We start from the raw sequence: 16,294 nt of genomic DNA, 5'->3' as shown, positions 1-16,294 counted from the left end.
ACCTACTGACAGGAAGGTAAAAACCCTCCTAACCACTATTTTACCCAATGTCAAAGCCCCAAACTTGGTGAGTTAGAGCCCCAGAACACCCTGACCACCCAGTCAACCAGCCCAGTGACAAGATCTTCAATTTGAGCCGCAGGCCAGTACTGGCAACACTGGTGTTCCTTGCCTCCTTTGACCAGCTCGGGCTCCCACTAACGCACAACGGCTAGGCACACTCCCACCAACACTCAGGACATGGAGGACACGTCCAAAGGGCCCCAGAGAGCGCCATCATGCCGTGGAATGCCAAAACCACGCTCTGGACGCGCTACAGAGAACCTCCAGCAAGGGGACGTCGCCCCGGCCAGTTCCAACCCCACCAGTAATGTCCAAACGCTCCCCCGACACCCACTCTGTGCAAAGCTACCATCAGGGGTCCCCTCTCCTCGTGCAAGAGCTCAGGCAACGCGTGCCCGCGTGCGCCCGACGCGGCCGAGCATGCACGGTCGCTGCGGCTCGACCCCACTCGCTTTCCCTCTGCGACCGATGCATCAGGAGGTCCTAAACCACGTCCCTAACCCGTGGTTTCGCGGCCAGCCCCTCACTGTGCTCGCACGCGCGCCACGATGAGTCACGACGCGCCCGAGTCGGCTCACCGCCGCTGGCCTATAAATAGGTGTCCCGGGCACCCCAGCACCCCCAGGCAGCTTCAACACAACCACTAGACTCCCCCTAGCTGCCCAATCGAGCTCGCAGAGCCCCGGTGCTCGAGATCGACCGAGGCCCCTCCACCTCGGAGCTTCGGTTGATCTCCGGCTACACGCCGACTCCTGCGCCGCTCGACCTCCCGTTGCACTCCCCTTGACGCGAGGATCATTTCCCCCAACTTCCCCGAGCGAATCCGTGCCCCTAGCCACTAGCTCGACGCCAACCCGAAACCTTTCCGCCACGATCACCTCATCGCTGGCGACCCAGACCACCTCTGGTGACGTCCCGACCACGAGAAGGTAGGCGGAGGAACGAGGGACCCATTCCAGCTCCTATATTGGCCTGAGGGAAACGGTAGCCTCGCCGGCGTCCGTCTCCACCTCTCTGGTTGGAGGTAGGAGAAGGACCCGACAGGTGGAGCCCACCTGTCGGTGTCCTGGGGCAGCCAGCGCGCGCAGCCGCTGCCACTGACCCCAGGGGCCTGCAGGTCAGGTTTGAACCTGGCCCGCGCGCGCCTGGTGGCCAGTCTGCTGGCTGGGCCGACTGGGTCTCCCCCTGGCCTTTTTCTTTTATATTTAACCTGCAACTTAAATGATTTTTATAAAAATATTTAGCTAGTAGAAAAATATAATTCTTCCACCAACAATTTTCTAAAAATGTGTAGTAATTGATTCTGTAGAGTTTGACATTTATGAAAAGAAGAATCTGTTTTGGTATAATAAAATGATAAACTGAATTTATTCAAGCTTTGCAACATTTTTAAAAGCACCTTGTGATCTGTTTTGGTGTGAGCTATTATTTATTTATTCCTTTCTCGACGGTAGAGTTACCGAGTGATGGAGGATCTGGAGCGGAAGACCTCGAAAACCCCGGATACCTAGCTGACCAAGGCAAGCAGGCCTTTGACCATGACTTCAGCACATACATTGATGCATGCTAGAATAGCAAGTACTTTTCCGTTGCATGTGATCACAGTGCCGGTTCATCATTGGTGTGATGCTACCGAAGGCTTCTTCGAAGCACTTGCATGATGATGATATTATTCATTTGGCTCCTCGGAGCACAAGCATGATGAGCTTGACCCTACCATCTATGAGGATCATGCTACTGTCATGTTGACTAGTAAAGTTATAGGATCATTGCACCGAGCTTGACCCTACCCCTTGAGGGTCATGTTATTACCATGTTGACAAGTAAAGATAGAAGCATATTATCACAAGCATGATGATGAGTTAAATAAAGAGTTTATGAAAACCCCGTCGGGTGCCACTAATGCCCGAGGGTGATGATGAGTTGGTGATCACTTTTGGTGAAGTGATGCACCGGGTATTTTGCGTGTGTGGTTTCGGAAATGGGATTAGATTTATGATGTGTTGACCGTCCCAACCTTTCCAGTACGACCACGATACCCCTTTATGGGACGGGGCTTTGTTGATTACTCTAGTCGGTACTAGCAAAGAGCCACATTACTAGTGGCGGGAGTGATCGGTGTCACTGTCGTGATGGGGTCGTGCCAGGTAGGATGATTATGCCATTACTATGAGTTCTAGGCACACCGTTGGTCCCCGCATGGTTGATACTGTCCAGAGTCGGTGCTTGTAAGACATACAACATGTGGGCTGTGTACCAATCGAGTGGACCTCTTTTTCTAGTATCGTCAGGGGAAAGATGATGATCGGGTACTTCCCTCGGGTATATGTGATATACCGCGAGTCGTGGATGACACGGAAGTTTCCCGTTTCTCGTGGGTCCAGCGTACTACCTCTGCAGAGTGTCAAACTATTCGAATAGTCGTGTCCACGGTCAAGGACAGTTGGGTGGTGCTGCTTAAACTACGTCCAACGTTTCCGCATAAACAAAGTGTGTGTGTGTGTGTGGTGTTAAAAAGGTGTTGTTATGAAAGTAATAATATGACCAAGTTCGGTGACTTGGCATATAGGGTAAACCCGGATGGTTTAGCCCTCATTAATACATTGAGGTTATGACAAGTCCGATGACTTGGCATATAGGGTGAACCCGGTGTGTTCAACCCTTAGCAAATATGTTGATATCTGTAACCTATTCTTCAAGAGTAGTTCTTCAACTTGTTGTATATACCTGATCATTCCACCAAATTGCATTCCACCATAGATACATGTTACTATTATTCTTCACTATCAATGTTCATATCATGGGATGTTTGCGAGTACATTCAAAGTACTCATTGGCTTGCCACTGGTTATATTATTGACCAGACATGGAAGGACCGGAGTTTGGCGACGAGTACGCCGTCGGAGACGAACCTGCGATCTAGGATGCTTCCAAGTCAGAATGCCTGTCGGTGTAGGCTTGATGGCATGGGCACCGCTTAGCCCTTACGAGTTTCCGCTACTCGATGTATCTGTTTAATTTGGCTTTAGGCCTCGCTCTTGAACCCGACCTTTTGGTCGTTTGATGTCATAATTTCGGTACTTGGATGTAAGACTCTATTATTCAGTATCTGTGTTCAGTGAACATTGATCCTTGGGGTCACTGGGCACGGCGAACTCGACTTGCTAGTCGGGTCCCCACATTCTCCGAGCCGGCGGAGGAGTTCGAGCGGGATTCCATCACGCCCTCATCCTCAATCTCCGAGGCATCGGACACCTCCACATCGGGAGCAGGCGGACGGAGGGACCCCTACGGGTTCTCGAACAGCTACGGAAAAGGATTCAACCAACGGCTCAGCAACACAACCGGCTTCAAGGCAAACAACAAAGAAGAAAGAAGCCACCTACCATCGGAGGCGGATGAGCCCTATTGAACGGGGAAATCCCCCACGTCCATTCCCCGCTCTCATCCATGCGGGCGATGGAGATCAGGTTCACCCTTTGCGCTACAGCGCAGGGGGTGAACCTCTTGGTGGATAGCCGGCATGGATCATGTCGGTCGCTCATCTGGCAGACCAGATGCGGCCGCCTCTACAGGGGGCAGGATCTGGCGGACCACCATGGTAGTGAGAAGGTCGCGGCCGAGGAGGCCGCTCTTCTCCAAAATGTCGAGGTGGGCGCAGATAAGCGCCACCTCAGGAATCGACTTGGGGGTCTTCGCGACCCAGTTCCGCCACGTCGGCGGGGCGATGACGAACGGGGGCATGTTGAGGGCGTCCTGGGCTGGGTCGGTGCTCTTCACGTAGAAGAAACCCTTCTGCCAATGCTTGATGGATTCTTGCAGAGGCATCTGGGGGAAGCCAGACTTCGAGCGATGATGCACCAATGCAGCCCCGCACGGCGTCATGGGGCGCGGCCCCATGAGCTTCTCCACCTCAGATTTCTCCATGGCGATGGATTGCTGTTTGAAAAAGAACAGGCTGCGCCACAAGTCGACACGGTGCTCGATCCCCACGAAGCCTCGCACAGGACCACGAAGGCTGCCAGATGCAGAATGGCATTTGGCGCCGGGTGATGCGGCTGCAGGCCAAAGAAGTGGAGCCATTCGGCGAAAAAAGAGCTACCAGGAGCCCGTAGCCCCGGTAGAAATCCTCGACGAAGACCACGACCTCTCCCGCGGCGGGTGCGGGAGCGGTCTCGGCGCCAGGGAGGCGCACAAACACTTGGGAAGCCGGGGGCTGCAGTCGGTGGTGACGAAGCACCACGATGTGCCCCTCGTCGACGTCGCTGCCCAACCAAGCTCCCTGCGAGGACGCTTTCTATGCCGAGGACTTCTTTGAGGAAGAACCGCCGGCCATGGCTGCGGGTGATGAGAACCCGAAGTGGTCGACGATCTCGCGGCGACGAGGACGAAGAAAACGAAGCGTGCGAGCTCTTTCTCTCTGAGCGCAGGGAGGAAGAGAGCGCAGATGCGGGGCAAGAATGGGGGCGAATGGCCTCTCGGAACCCTCGCACCCCATTTAAACCGCCACAAAGCATCGTGGGGAGGGTATCCGGTGCGCACCGGGCCCCATTAACCCCGTGTATTATGGGCAGTAGCGCTTCCCTAAGCCCAACCATCGCGGAGAAAATCCGCAGAGGATCTCCCACACGGAGGCCGAGGGGGCGTCGTGGCGGGACCCAGTGCCCAGGCCCGGTCCTGTGATCAGTAATCTCCATCATTACGCCAGGCAGGGCCTGGCACGTGGCTTTCTCCAAGCAAGTTACGACTAGACCGAGGCGTCGCTTCGAAGCCACCCGGTTTCGAAGCCGGCGTCCTTCGTCGGGAATAGCGGCCAAAATATCAAGACAAATAGACATGCCGGTGAGGCTGCCCGCCCGCATGCGGCAGGCCTCGCCAGCTTCGGGGACTACTGTCGGGGGGATAACCCCGAGGTAGGATCATCAAGCCTGTTCCTTCATTTCCGGCCCAATGGACATCAATGTATACAGATTCCCAAGGCCCAAGTCTTCTAGCCGGCTAGGCAGCTCCTACCGGCTAGGAGACGAGGCGGCCAACCCTCTGGCCAGCCAGGCAACCCGTGCCGGCTAGAATCAAGGCGGCCTCCTCTTCTGTGCCGTCCTGGTCCCGCCAGCCAGGCTAGGGAGGAGGCGGAAGCATTTAAGCCGGCTTGCCAAGCAGGCTAGCCGGCCGAGGATCACAAGTCACATCAGATCGTAGGTCAGGATAAGACCTCACGATTAAAGGTAGCTACGCGTCAGCAAAGGTACTGGATCGGGGCGCCCTGCAGGTACGAGCGTCGGCGACCATGCCGCTGACCTACCCCGGCTCTGATCCATCACCTATCGTAGTGTCGGGCCGTCACACTCCCACTCCATTAATGCACTCGGCGTGGGGAACAGTGGAGGCGGCCGTACTACCTGCCCATGACGAATCTCGTGGGGAGACATTTGACGTACAACGCATGCTCAGCGTTAACCTCACGCGAGAGCCTCATTGGTCAGCCGGCGGGTCCCACAACCAATCGAGACCATGCAGCCGGCGGGCCCCTCAAGCGACAAGACAAGACTCTTGTGGACCCCTGGCCATCCGGCGAGGCTGCCAGCCGGGTCCCACACTTGTACCCTTTATCCATATTGTAGGCCGGCGGGTTCGTCTATAAAACCCCCCGGTCGCCCTCCATGCAAGGGGGCCGATCATTCACCAGTCATACGACACAACACACTCACCAACCACAGAGAGAGAGGAAGACATGATCCGGATGCTCCCCTCTTCCTCCTCCCAACAGAGCTCCAGGAGCAACATTGTACTCTGTTCATACACATCGAACACTCCGGCAGGATTAGGGGTATTATCTCTATGGGGAGCCCTGAACCTGGGTACATCGTGGGTCCCATGTGTGTACCAACCTCGTTCCCAGCGTCCACCTTTGTCCCTTCGGTTCTCACCGACTTTAGCCTACCTATGACATATGTTGTGAGTATTCACCGACAAATATGAAAAACAGTTTGCACAGTACGCAGGCACATAGTAAGAAGGTGATGATTAACTCGCGTGAAGAATTTGAGGTTGAGGAAATTTAGAGAAAGTCTTCAACAAATTCTTTAAACAGTGATCATGAAAATCTTCAACATACAATATTGAGGAATTGAAAGAGTTGAAGAAATAGAACCTATATCACAGTGAAGACAGTGGTTCATGACCCAGTTCGAACTGCTGTGACAATTGTACATCTGGTTCGGAGCGGCTTGGTATTGAAACCAAAAGACACACAGTCCCGGGACACACAGTCCCTACCGTATTCTCCTTGAGCAAAGGACACACAGTCCTCACTCAACACTCGTGGTAAGTCTTCATGGCAGAGTTCCAAACCCTCACAAACTTGGTCAACCGGCGATCCACAATTGACTGCTGGATTGCTCTAGTCCATGACGCTTAACTGTCTAGAGGATGCACAGTCCTCAAAGGTAAAAGGCTTTAGTTCCACACTGTTTTTGGTGATGCTCAATCACTTGTTTTTGGTTTGTGGTTTGGTGTTTGGGGTATTTCCTCACTGATGACTTACTCTCGAAGACTCTCAGAAATTTGGGTTGCTCTCAATGACAAGTGTCAGTTTCTGGCGGAGCAACCAACCAGCTTATGGTTGTGGGGGCGGCTATTTATAGCGAGGGAACATCCCAACATGAAATAACATAAATGCCCTTTAAATATTATTATCGTTGGTGTCGATAAGATCAGTGATGTGGCGGGAATTGCGGTAATGGTCGGGACGCTCAATTGTGAGAGTCCTCATGTCTCTCATATTCCTCACATGAGGCTTTTGGTAGCATTAGGCTTGGGTTGAGAATCATGAGGAAATTCATCCCGAAGTGTTACCTCGACCCCCTTTAACAGTACGGTGTTCCTATGACTCGAGTGAAGAAAATAAAACAGAAATAATACATATTCACGCTTCAAAGTCTTCAAACTGATTTTCTTCACGACACACCGAATTCCTCATCGTCAATATCTTCATGAGGAATATCAATTTCATTGCAATTTCTTCGCAATCCAAATCTTCAGCATCAGACCAATTTCTTCAGCCTAAGATATACATTTTTAGGGGTTGATATTCATCGTACAACTCAAACTCCTCAGCGACTTATAGATCCTGTGTACACTCATGAACACATCAGATACTTAATTTATAAGCCTTCAAACCACCAAAATCAGTCACGTCACTACATGCACTTACAATCTCCCCCTTTTTGGTGGTTGATGACAATTAGGTTAAGTTTTCAACGGGGATAAAAATATGAAGTGTAAATACTCAGTTGAGGAATTTGAAAACAAGATACCGAGAGTCTCCCCTTGAAGATGTGCATACTTTGAGGAATGTGCTTTTCACAGCACATGCACATTGATGATTTATATCATGGAGATCTCCCCCTGTATCTTGTAAATCATGCATACAAATGACATATAACATGAGGAATTTGAGAATGCATGATGAGAAATGGTAACTGACGAATTTCAGCATGCGTGCTTTAATATTTTGAGGAATAAGCATGCGAAGAAAAACGTTCAAAAGCGTCAGAGTACCATCGGGCTTATGTTCGACTCATTACGTAAAACACTTCAGAAGAGCCAAGAGTTTGTAACTTCATAAAGTTCATAAGCCCCAAAATATATATCCCGCGTGAAGACTAACTCTCAGATTTCTCCCCTTTTGTCATCAAGTGACGAAAAGGGACAAAACTGAGGACTAACGCCCCGTGAAGGCTTTCACTTCTTGGCTGATGAAGAAGGCGCATGAGGATTCTTGGCGACGGGCTTCCTCCTTGGGATAGTGGCAGTGTCTTCTGGTTCTTCATCAGATTCTGAAGTGCGGAATGAAGAAAAGGAACTGTCCTCAAGATGTGGAACTAGAATTGGCTTGAATTTCTTATTGGGAGGCCATGACCAGTCGAAGTCCAAAGTAAATTCCAATTCATCAAGTTCTTCTTGAGTCTTCAGATGAGCCAGAGTGGCCCAGGTGCGATCAAAAACCTCATGAAGATAGTAGTGTTTTTTCTTCACTACATTCTGGGTCTCATTGAGGGTTTTCACAATGGCACTGAATTGACGTTTTACCCATTTGTGATTCTGGTCGACCTTCTGATGAAGACTAAGGAGTAGTTCTTTGTTAGTCATCACCCTTGGGGCACCAGGGCCAGGCGGCTCCTGAGTATCAGTGTCATCCCATGAAGAATATGCATCTGGTTCACGAAACTGGCCATCGAGGGGCCGACTTCCTTGATCGATGACAAATTTTCCTTTTCCTTCAACAGGCTCAAAAGTCTTCTTGTTGACTCTGATAGGAGTCACATATCCAATGTGATTGTTGAAATCAGCATGATAGTTGATGCCTGACCTGCGTCTGATGAATCTCATGATCCATGGAGCATGAATCTTCAGGTCGAAGGGTGACATAGCATTGTCAGCCAGAGTCCTTAGGAAGAAGTTGTGAAGGTTTATTGGGATGCCATGGATGATATTGAAGAGGATATCCTTCATGATGCGTACAACATCTTCTGCATCATCATGGCCCTTGATTGGAGCAATGACACTGCACAAAATCCTGTAGACAGTCCTAGGTTCATACTTCATGTTTTGAACCATAAAAGTCGTTCTTGGAGGTTGACCCTTGGCCAAAGGCTTCATGAGGACTTCCATCAGTTTGTTGGGCAACTCCCGTTCATCATACATCATCACAGCTTGTTCTGAAGGAATTGAAACTGGAAGCACTCGCAGCAGCTCAGTAGCAGGGGCTTTGTAATGTGTGTGCTGATTCATCCAGTCCAACACCCAAGTGTTGATATCCTTCGGGTTTCCAGAGATGTGCAAAGTAGCATAAAATTGCAGAATGATATCACTGTTCCAATCACAGATATCAGTGCAGACAGGCAGTAGTCCGGCTTCATGAAGAACATTGAAGACTCGGGCAAAGCAAGCAATTTCTTCCAACTCAACATGAGGAACATGCCTGTGCTAAAATATCTAGTTTCTCCAATAGAGCACATACGGATAATAGTTGAACTGAGTCCTTTTCCAAAACTTCCTGTGCGTGATGCGAAGCTTGTCATATGGAGTGTCGCCGATGAAATACATGCGTTCTTCATAGAACTCTTCCTTCTAAAACTTTGGCCTCTTTGAAAAAGGCTGACTTTGTTTCGGTTGAAGATTATGCTGCTTTTCTTGAGGAGATACTATCATTGTAGTCTCAGTGTTGACCACAACAATAGCAGTTTCAGTATTGGGTGGAGGAGCATTTTCTTCAGCCTGTACCTCAGGTTGATGATTTTATTCAGGTTGAGGGTTTTCCTTAGGTTGAGGATTTTCCTCGGGTTGAGGATTTTCCTCTGGTGGAGGATTTTCCTCAGCTTGAGGAATTTGCTTGGAGGAGGAGGCAAAATCTTCAGCTGCTGTAGCTGATCCTTGAGGAGGTTCATCAGACGTTTTGTGAGGAATGAAGGACTGAGGAATATCATCAATTTGAATTTCCTCATCCATGGTTTTTTCAGAATTAGCATCTTTCATTTGCTCATCAATCAGAATCTCCTCATCTTCTTCAGGAATGACATAGTCAAGTCCGAAGGGAATCAAAGCATATGATGGAGCTACCTTCAGAGGCACATCATCCACTGGAGCAGTTTCATCAAGTGTTTTGAGGCGCTTGGCCTCTGATGATTCTGGGGTTAAGGTAGCTTTTCTTTTCTTCTCTTCTTTCTCAGCAGCCTTGGTTTTCCTCACTTCTGATGTAGACGGAACCATTTTCTTCACCTTTGAGGATTTAGGTGAAGGAATTTTCTCTTTAGGAGCTGGTGCAGTATCAGTCTTGGCAGTTTCCTCAGCTGAAGCATTTTCTTCAGCTGGAATAGATTCATCAGGTGGCATAGATTCATCAGCTAGAATGACCTTAGGTATTTCCTCAATTACCGGTTCATCAGCTCAGCTTTCTTGAGGCGTTTCCTCAGCTGGAGGTTCTTCTTCTTCATCTTCCTCAGTGAGCTGAACAGAATAACTGTGGTCAGGCTGCTTTGGTTTTGCTGGAGGAGCATCTTTCTTATTATATTCATCAATAGCATCAGTTGCAAATTTGATGAAATTTGACTTGAGACTTTGACGGTCAGATAGTTTTGACTACTTGTCGGTCAAAGTCTTCAGTTCAGCCTGAGTGGACACAAGATCTTCAGGCGTTAGGCTAAGGAGATTCTACATGAGGAATTTCTCCTTCTTCAGTTTTGTAGCCTTTGCTTGCTTGGCTTGCATCTCTTTCCATTTGGCCTCATTGATGAATGTGGCCACCATATGACTGATACCTCGGGGAAGCTTCAAATCACCAATGGGTGTGTTTGGGTCATCATACCATACATTGATGTAGTCCAGCAGAACCTTTGGATCCATGGCAAGAGGAATGGAGCTGCGTGAAGCTTGTGCAACTTGTTCCTGCTTGTTCCTGATGTTGGCTTGAAGAGTTTATCATCAAATTCATCACTTCCTTCTGATGCAGAAGGGACATTGATGCCTTTGCTTGGGCTGGGCCTGATGCCCCTTCCAGCAGTGTAGGTGAAGACTTTGTCTCTGAGCTTGTGGTACAAGGTACAAAGGAGCTGGAGTGAGCAGGCTGGTGCTTAACAACCTTCTTGTGTTCAGGCTTTGAAGCCTTTGTGGTTGCTGAGGGTTTTGGAGATAGAGCAGCATTCTGAGGCAATTGCTCTTTAGGCTTTGAAGCCTTTGGTTTCTGTGGCACATACTTCACTTGAGGAATAGTTGTACCAGAGGCTTCCGGGGCAGAAGAGGTGGTTGCAGTGGCAGCAGCAGATTCCTCATTGAATTTCCTCACTGCAACTTCTTCTTTCTTCTGAAGTTTAGACAAGTGTTTGTCTTTCTCCTCAGGATAATCATCAACAGTTTTGATGCTTGAAAGATGTGCTACCTCATGATCACCGAGAGGAGGCCTTTTGCAAGGTGGCTTGAGGGCGAATTTCTTCGCATACTTGGGAGTGACGAAGCGATATTCCTTCCACTCCTTAGTCCACCTGCGTTATATCCTTTGAAGCCTGATTTTCCTTTTCGCCATAGGTTCTTGCTCATATGGCATACAATAGTCAAGGTATATATCCTCAGGGATATCAATTGCGATGCTCTGTTCTAGTTTCTTTCCACCCTTTAGATTTCTGTCATATTCCATATTATTCGGTTGGGGCTTTTGCTGAGGAATTTGCACTCTTGAGGATTCCAATGACACTGGCAAAGTTTCTTCGGGGAATGCTGCAAATGAGTTAAGTTGATGAGAACCTAGAGATTCATCAGCTGACATTTTGTACCTGTGAAGAGAGTATAGGTGCGAGGAATTTGGAGAGGTCATATGCATTCTCAGATTTGAAGAAATTGAAATTTTAAAAGTTGAGGAATTTGACCAGTGGGTTGAGGAATTTGTCTAATCACTCTGATCTTGGGTTCCAGAGGCGTGCAAATTCGAAAATTTGCACAATTGAGGAATCATGTGAAGAATTTTAGTGGCTTAGTGTTTTTTGGAATAGAGTGTGCGAAGCTGATAGACACTGAGGAAAAACAGATTTCTCGAATCTAAGGTAAAATAGTAGATCGAAAGGGACAGTAAAAATAGGATTTTATTTACCCTATATGGCAAGCACGAAGAACATAGGCAGTAACAGTAGATGCTCTTCGGTTCCAGTCCGCTGCACCCTAACTTGGCGGCAGAAGACAGCTACGGCGGCGGTGGATCTGGATGCTCCGCTTCCGGCGTGAGTTCGGCGATGGAGAGGTCGAGGGAGTGAAGCTATTCCTCGCCGGCGACGAGATTTCTAGCGGTGGCGCTAGGTTTTGCTTGAGGCGGAGAGAAGGTCGAGAAAACAAAGAGTTTGGACAGAAGGGGAAAGGACGTATTTATAGCTTAGGTGAAAACTGTCCGGCCGAAACTTTCAGACTGAACTGCCCTTGCCCATTCGTCTCCGCACGACACGTGTAGCCAGAGTTTAAAGCAGTGGAGATCGTGCTTATCTGATCGTGGGCAGTGGGGTTTAGTTACTGTGTAACAATATAAAAATCACTTTTGAATATTTTTAGGATTTCATTGCAAAATCTTCATCTGACAAGGACACAGTGAGGATTTGGAAGAAAGTTTCATGTAGAACGCATATGAAGAATTGAATAGAGTGGGTTGAGTATAGCATAAAGGGGACTAGCGTCCGATCACATTCACTTAGATGAAACATCAGATTGAAGAAATAGCTATAAGTGAATGTTGTTGAGGACTTTGAAATCTCAGTCTATATATATATATATATATATATATATATATATATAGGGTCGCGCTATTCGTCACCCTGGGTGAACAATAGTTATTCTTCACCCCCTCCATTTTAACATGAATGCATCGTAAATTTACGTTCCGTAATTTTTTAATTATTCCATACGTAAAAACAGACAGTAAGAAAATATATAATCACCGTAAAAAATATTTTTGTTACGTAAAATTACAAACATAAAAACATAGTGTAAACGATACATAAAATGCATATTTTCTTGTCCTATAGCCTATATTTCTAATTTTTTATGCCAAATTTACATAGTGGGTGAATATGAATGTAACTATTTGTATTTTAAATGTAATTTATTTATGAAAAGCTCGTAAGATTACCTCAGGTGAAGAATAACCTATTCTGCACCCTGGGTGATGAATAGAGTTTATATATATGTATATATATATATATATATATATATATATATATATATATATATATATATATATATATATTCCTAGGCAAATGAAAATCATCAAGTATTTTGAAGATTTTGAAAAGTTGACGATTTTGTGATAAAGCATCAGATTGATGAATTTCAACTTTGAAGAAAAAGCAGCTTGAAGATTTTCAAAGTTGGGTGGTGGCGTGACCCACTATATAGGAATGATGATTACAGGCACCATGTAAAATTATCGTAGGGCCGTGAGAATCAAATTCTTCATTGATTTCCTCACACTAAGAGTGATATTCTTCATTGATTGAAGAAAATCGATTCTTCATCTGTTGCACATCTAAGTCATCAATTTTGCATAAGTGTTAGGATGTGTGCATGTTTTTACAGAACATTTGAAGATTCTAAGATATTTAGCTCACACCGCCACTTGCAAAACCTTTTCTCATCCAAGGGCTTATTGAAAATATCTGCTAGTTGATCGCCAGTCTTCACATGGTCGATGAGGATATTGCCCTTGAGGACATGGTCCTGAAGAAAATGATGACGAATCTGGATGTTCTTAGTGTTCGAATGTTGTACTGGGTTGTATGCAATCTTGATTCACTCTCATTGTCGCAGTAGAGAGGCACATTCTTCATGTTGATGTCGTAGTCCTTGAGGGTTTGCTTCATCCATAGCAATTGAGCACAACATGATCGAGCAGCAATGTACTCAGCTTCGGAAGTGGAGAGAGAAACGCAGTTCTGCTTCTTTGAGGACCAGCAGACTAATGATCTTTCGAGGAAATGACAAGTGCCAGAAGTTGACTCGCGATCCACATGGTCACCAACATAGTCAGAATTTGAATATCCCACAAGATGAAGATTCGAGCCCTTGGGGTACCATAATCCTAGTGTTGGTGTGTGTGCTAAGTATCGAAGAATATGCTTCATAGCCTTATGGTGTGATTCCTTCGGTTTTGCTTGAAAACGTGCACACATGCAAACACTAAGCATTATATCTGGCCTAGATCCACACAAATACAGTAAAGAGCCAATCATTGAGCGATATACTTGCTGATCGAATTATTTACCATTTTCGTCAGTGCAGAGGTGGCCGTTGGTACGCATGGGAGTCTTGGCGCCTTTGCATTCATGCATGTCGACTTTCCTCAAAACATCCTTGAGGTATTTCTCCTGTGATATGAAGATCCCATTGCGTTGTTGATGAATTTGAAGACCTAAGAAGAATTTCAGCTCCCCCATCATAGACATCTGATATTCTTCACTCATCATTTAAAAATATTCATCACTATAATGTTCGTCAGTACACCCAAATCTGATGTCATCGACATATATTTGACACACAAATAGTTCATTGTCATAGGATTTTGTGAAAAGAGTTGGATCGAGTGAACCAGGTTTGAAGCCTTTCTTCATGAGGAATTCCTTCAATGTATCATACCACGCCCAAGGGGCTTGCTTGAGGCCATAGAGTGCCTTTTTGAGTCTCAAGACTTTGTGTGGATTCTTTGGATCCTCAAAACCTGGGGGCTGAGCAACATATACTTCTTCCTGAAGCTTATCATTGTGGAATGCACTTTTCATATCCATTTGATATAAGATAATGTTATGATGATTAGCATAAGCAAGTAATATTCGAATAGCTTCAAGTCTAGCAAGAGGTGCAAAAGTTTCATCGAAATCAATTCCTTCAACCTGTGTATAGCCTTGGGCTACAAGTCGTGCCTTATTCCTCACCACTTGACCATCCTCATCTTGCTTGTTTCGGAAAATCCACTTGGTGTCGATGATATTGTGCTTGCAAGGATATGTTCGTTTAATGAGCTCCCACACGTAATTTAGCTTGAATTGAAGAATTTCATCTTGCATGGCTTGAATCCACTCAGGTTCCATGAAAGCCTCAACCACTTTTGAAGGTTCTGTGATAGACACAAAAGAAAAATGCCCACAAAAGTTAACTAAGTGTGAAGCTTTTGAGCGAGTGATAAGACCTGGCGCGTTGATGTCATTGAGGATTTGTCAAGTTCTACTTCATTTGCAATCCTCAGATGAGCTGGTTCAGGATTTCGTCTAGGCCGAGGAATTTGTTCTGGAGCAATTTCCTCAGGAGCATCTTCTTGATTTTCATCAGTGCTGGGAGTGATTTCTTCAGCAATTTCCTCAGTAGGAACAATGTCTTCGGTGGCTTTGAGCTTGATTGCTTCCTCAGGAGACAATTTATCTGGATCAGGAGGCAATTGCTCACTTTGCGAGCCATTAGTTCCATCGAACCGCACATCTATAGTTTCAACAACCTTGTTGTGAAAGTTGTTGAAGACTCTTTAGGTGTGCGAGTCTTTTCCATAACCGAGCACAAAACCCTCATGTGCTTTAGGTGCAAACTTTGAGCTATTGTGAGGATCTCTAATCCAGCATTTTGCACCGAAGACTTTGAAATAACTTACATTGGGTTTCTTGTCAATGAGAAGTTCATATGATGTTTTCTTGAGGAATTTGTGAAGATATACCCTGTTGATGATATGACAAGCAGTGTTGATTGCTTCAGGCCAGAAACGACGAGGAGTCTGATATTCTTCAAGCATGGTTCATGCCATCGCAACCAGAGTCCATTCTTTCTTTCTACGATGCCATTCTGTTGAGGAGTATAAGGAGCATACAATTCATGTGTAATACCAAGTTCATCAAGATAATCATCAAGACCAGTGTTTTTCAATTCCGTCCCATTATCACTCCTGATGTGTTTGGTCTTGACGCCGAAGTTCGTCGAGGCCCTTGAGGAAAATCGTTTGAATACTTCCCGCACTCCAGTTTTATACACAATGATATGCACCCAAGTATATCTAGAGTAATCATCAACTATAACCAAGTCGTATAGAGATGCTGAATTTGTTAGAGTGGCATAATGAGTAGGTCCAAATAAATCCATGTGAAGCAATTCAAATGAACGAGTAGTAGTCATGATAGTCTTCGAGGGGTATTTCGATCTGGTCAGTTTTCCAGACTGACAAGCACCGCAGAGGTGGTCCTTGAGGAATTTTACTGATTCAATGCCAATGGCATGCTTCTTCTTCACCAACGTGTGCAAGTTCCTCATGCCTGCATGACCAAGTCTTCGATGCCATAGCCAGCCTTCTGAGGTTTTTTGCTAATAAGCAAGTGGCTGGTTGAGGACCTATAGAGAAATCAACAATGTACAAATCCACTCTTCTAACACCTTCGAAGAGTTTGGATCTATCAGATTCCATGATGACAACACATCTATATTTTCCAAAAATAACAACCATATCAAGATCACAAAGCATTAAGACTGACATGAGGTTAGACCCAAGGGATTCAACAAACATCACTTTCTCCATGTGTGTGTCCCTGGAAATAGCCACTTTGCCAAGTCCCAATACCTTGCTTTTACCTTTTGTCAGCATAAGTGATTTGCTTCAGTGGTGATGGAGTTAGTGGCATATTCATCAGCAAGCTTTTGTCACCAGTCATGTGGTGTGTGCAACCAC

This window comes from Hordeum vulgare, chromosome 1H, assembly GCF_904849725.1.
Source record: "Hordeum vulgare subsp. vulgare chromosome 1H, MorexV3_pseudomolecules_assembly, whole genome shotgun sequence".
Classification (NCBI taxonomy): Eukaryota; Viridiplantae; Streptophyta; class Magnoliopsida; order Poales; family Poaceae; genus Hordeum; species Hordeum vulgare.
This window is presented reverse-complemented; position numbering follows the sequence as displayed.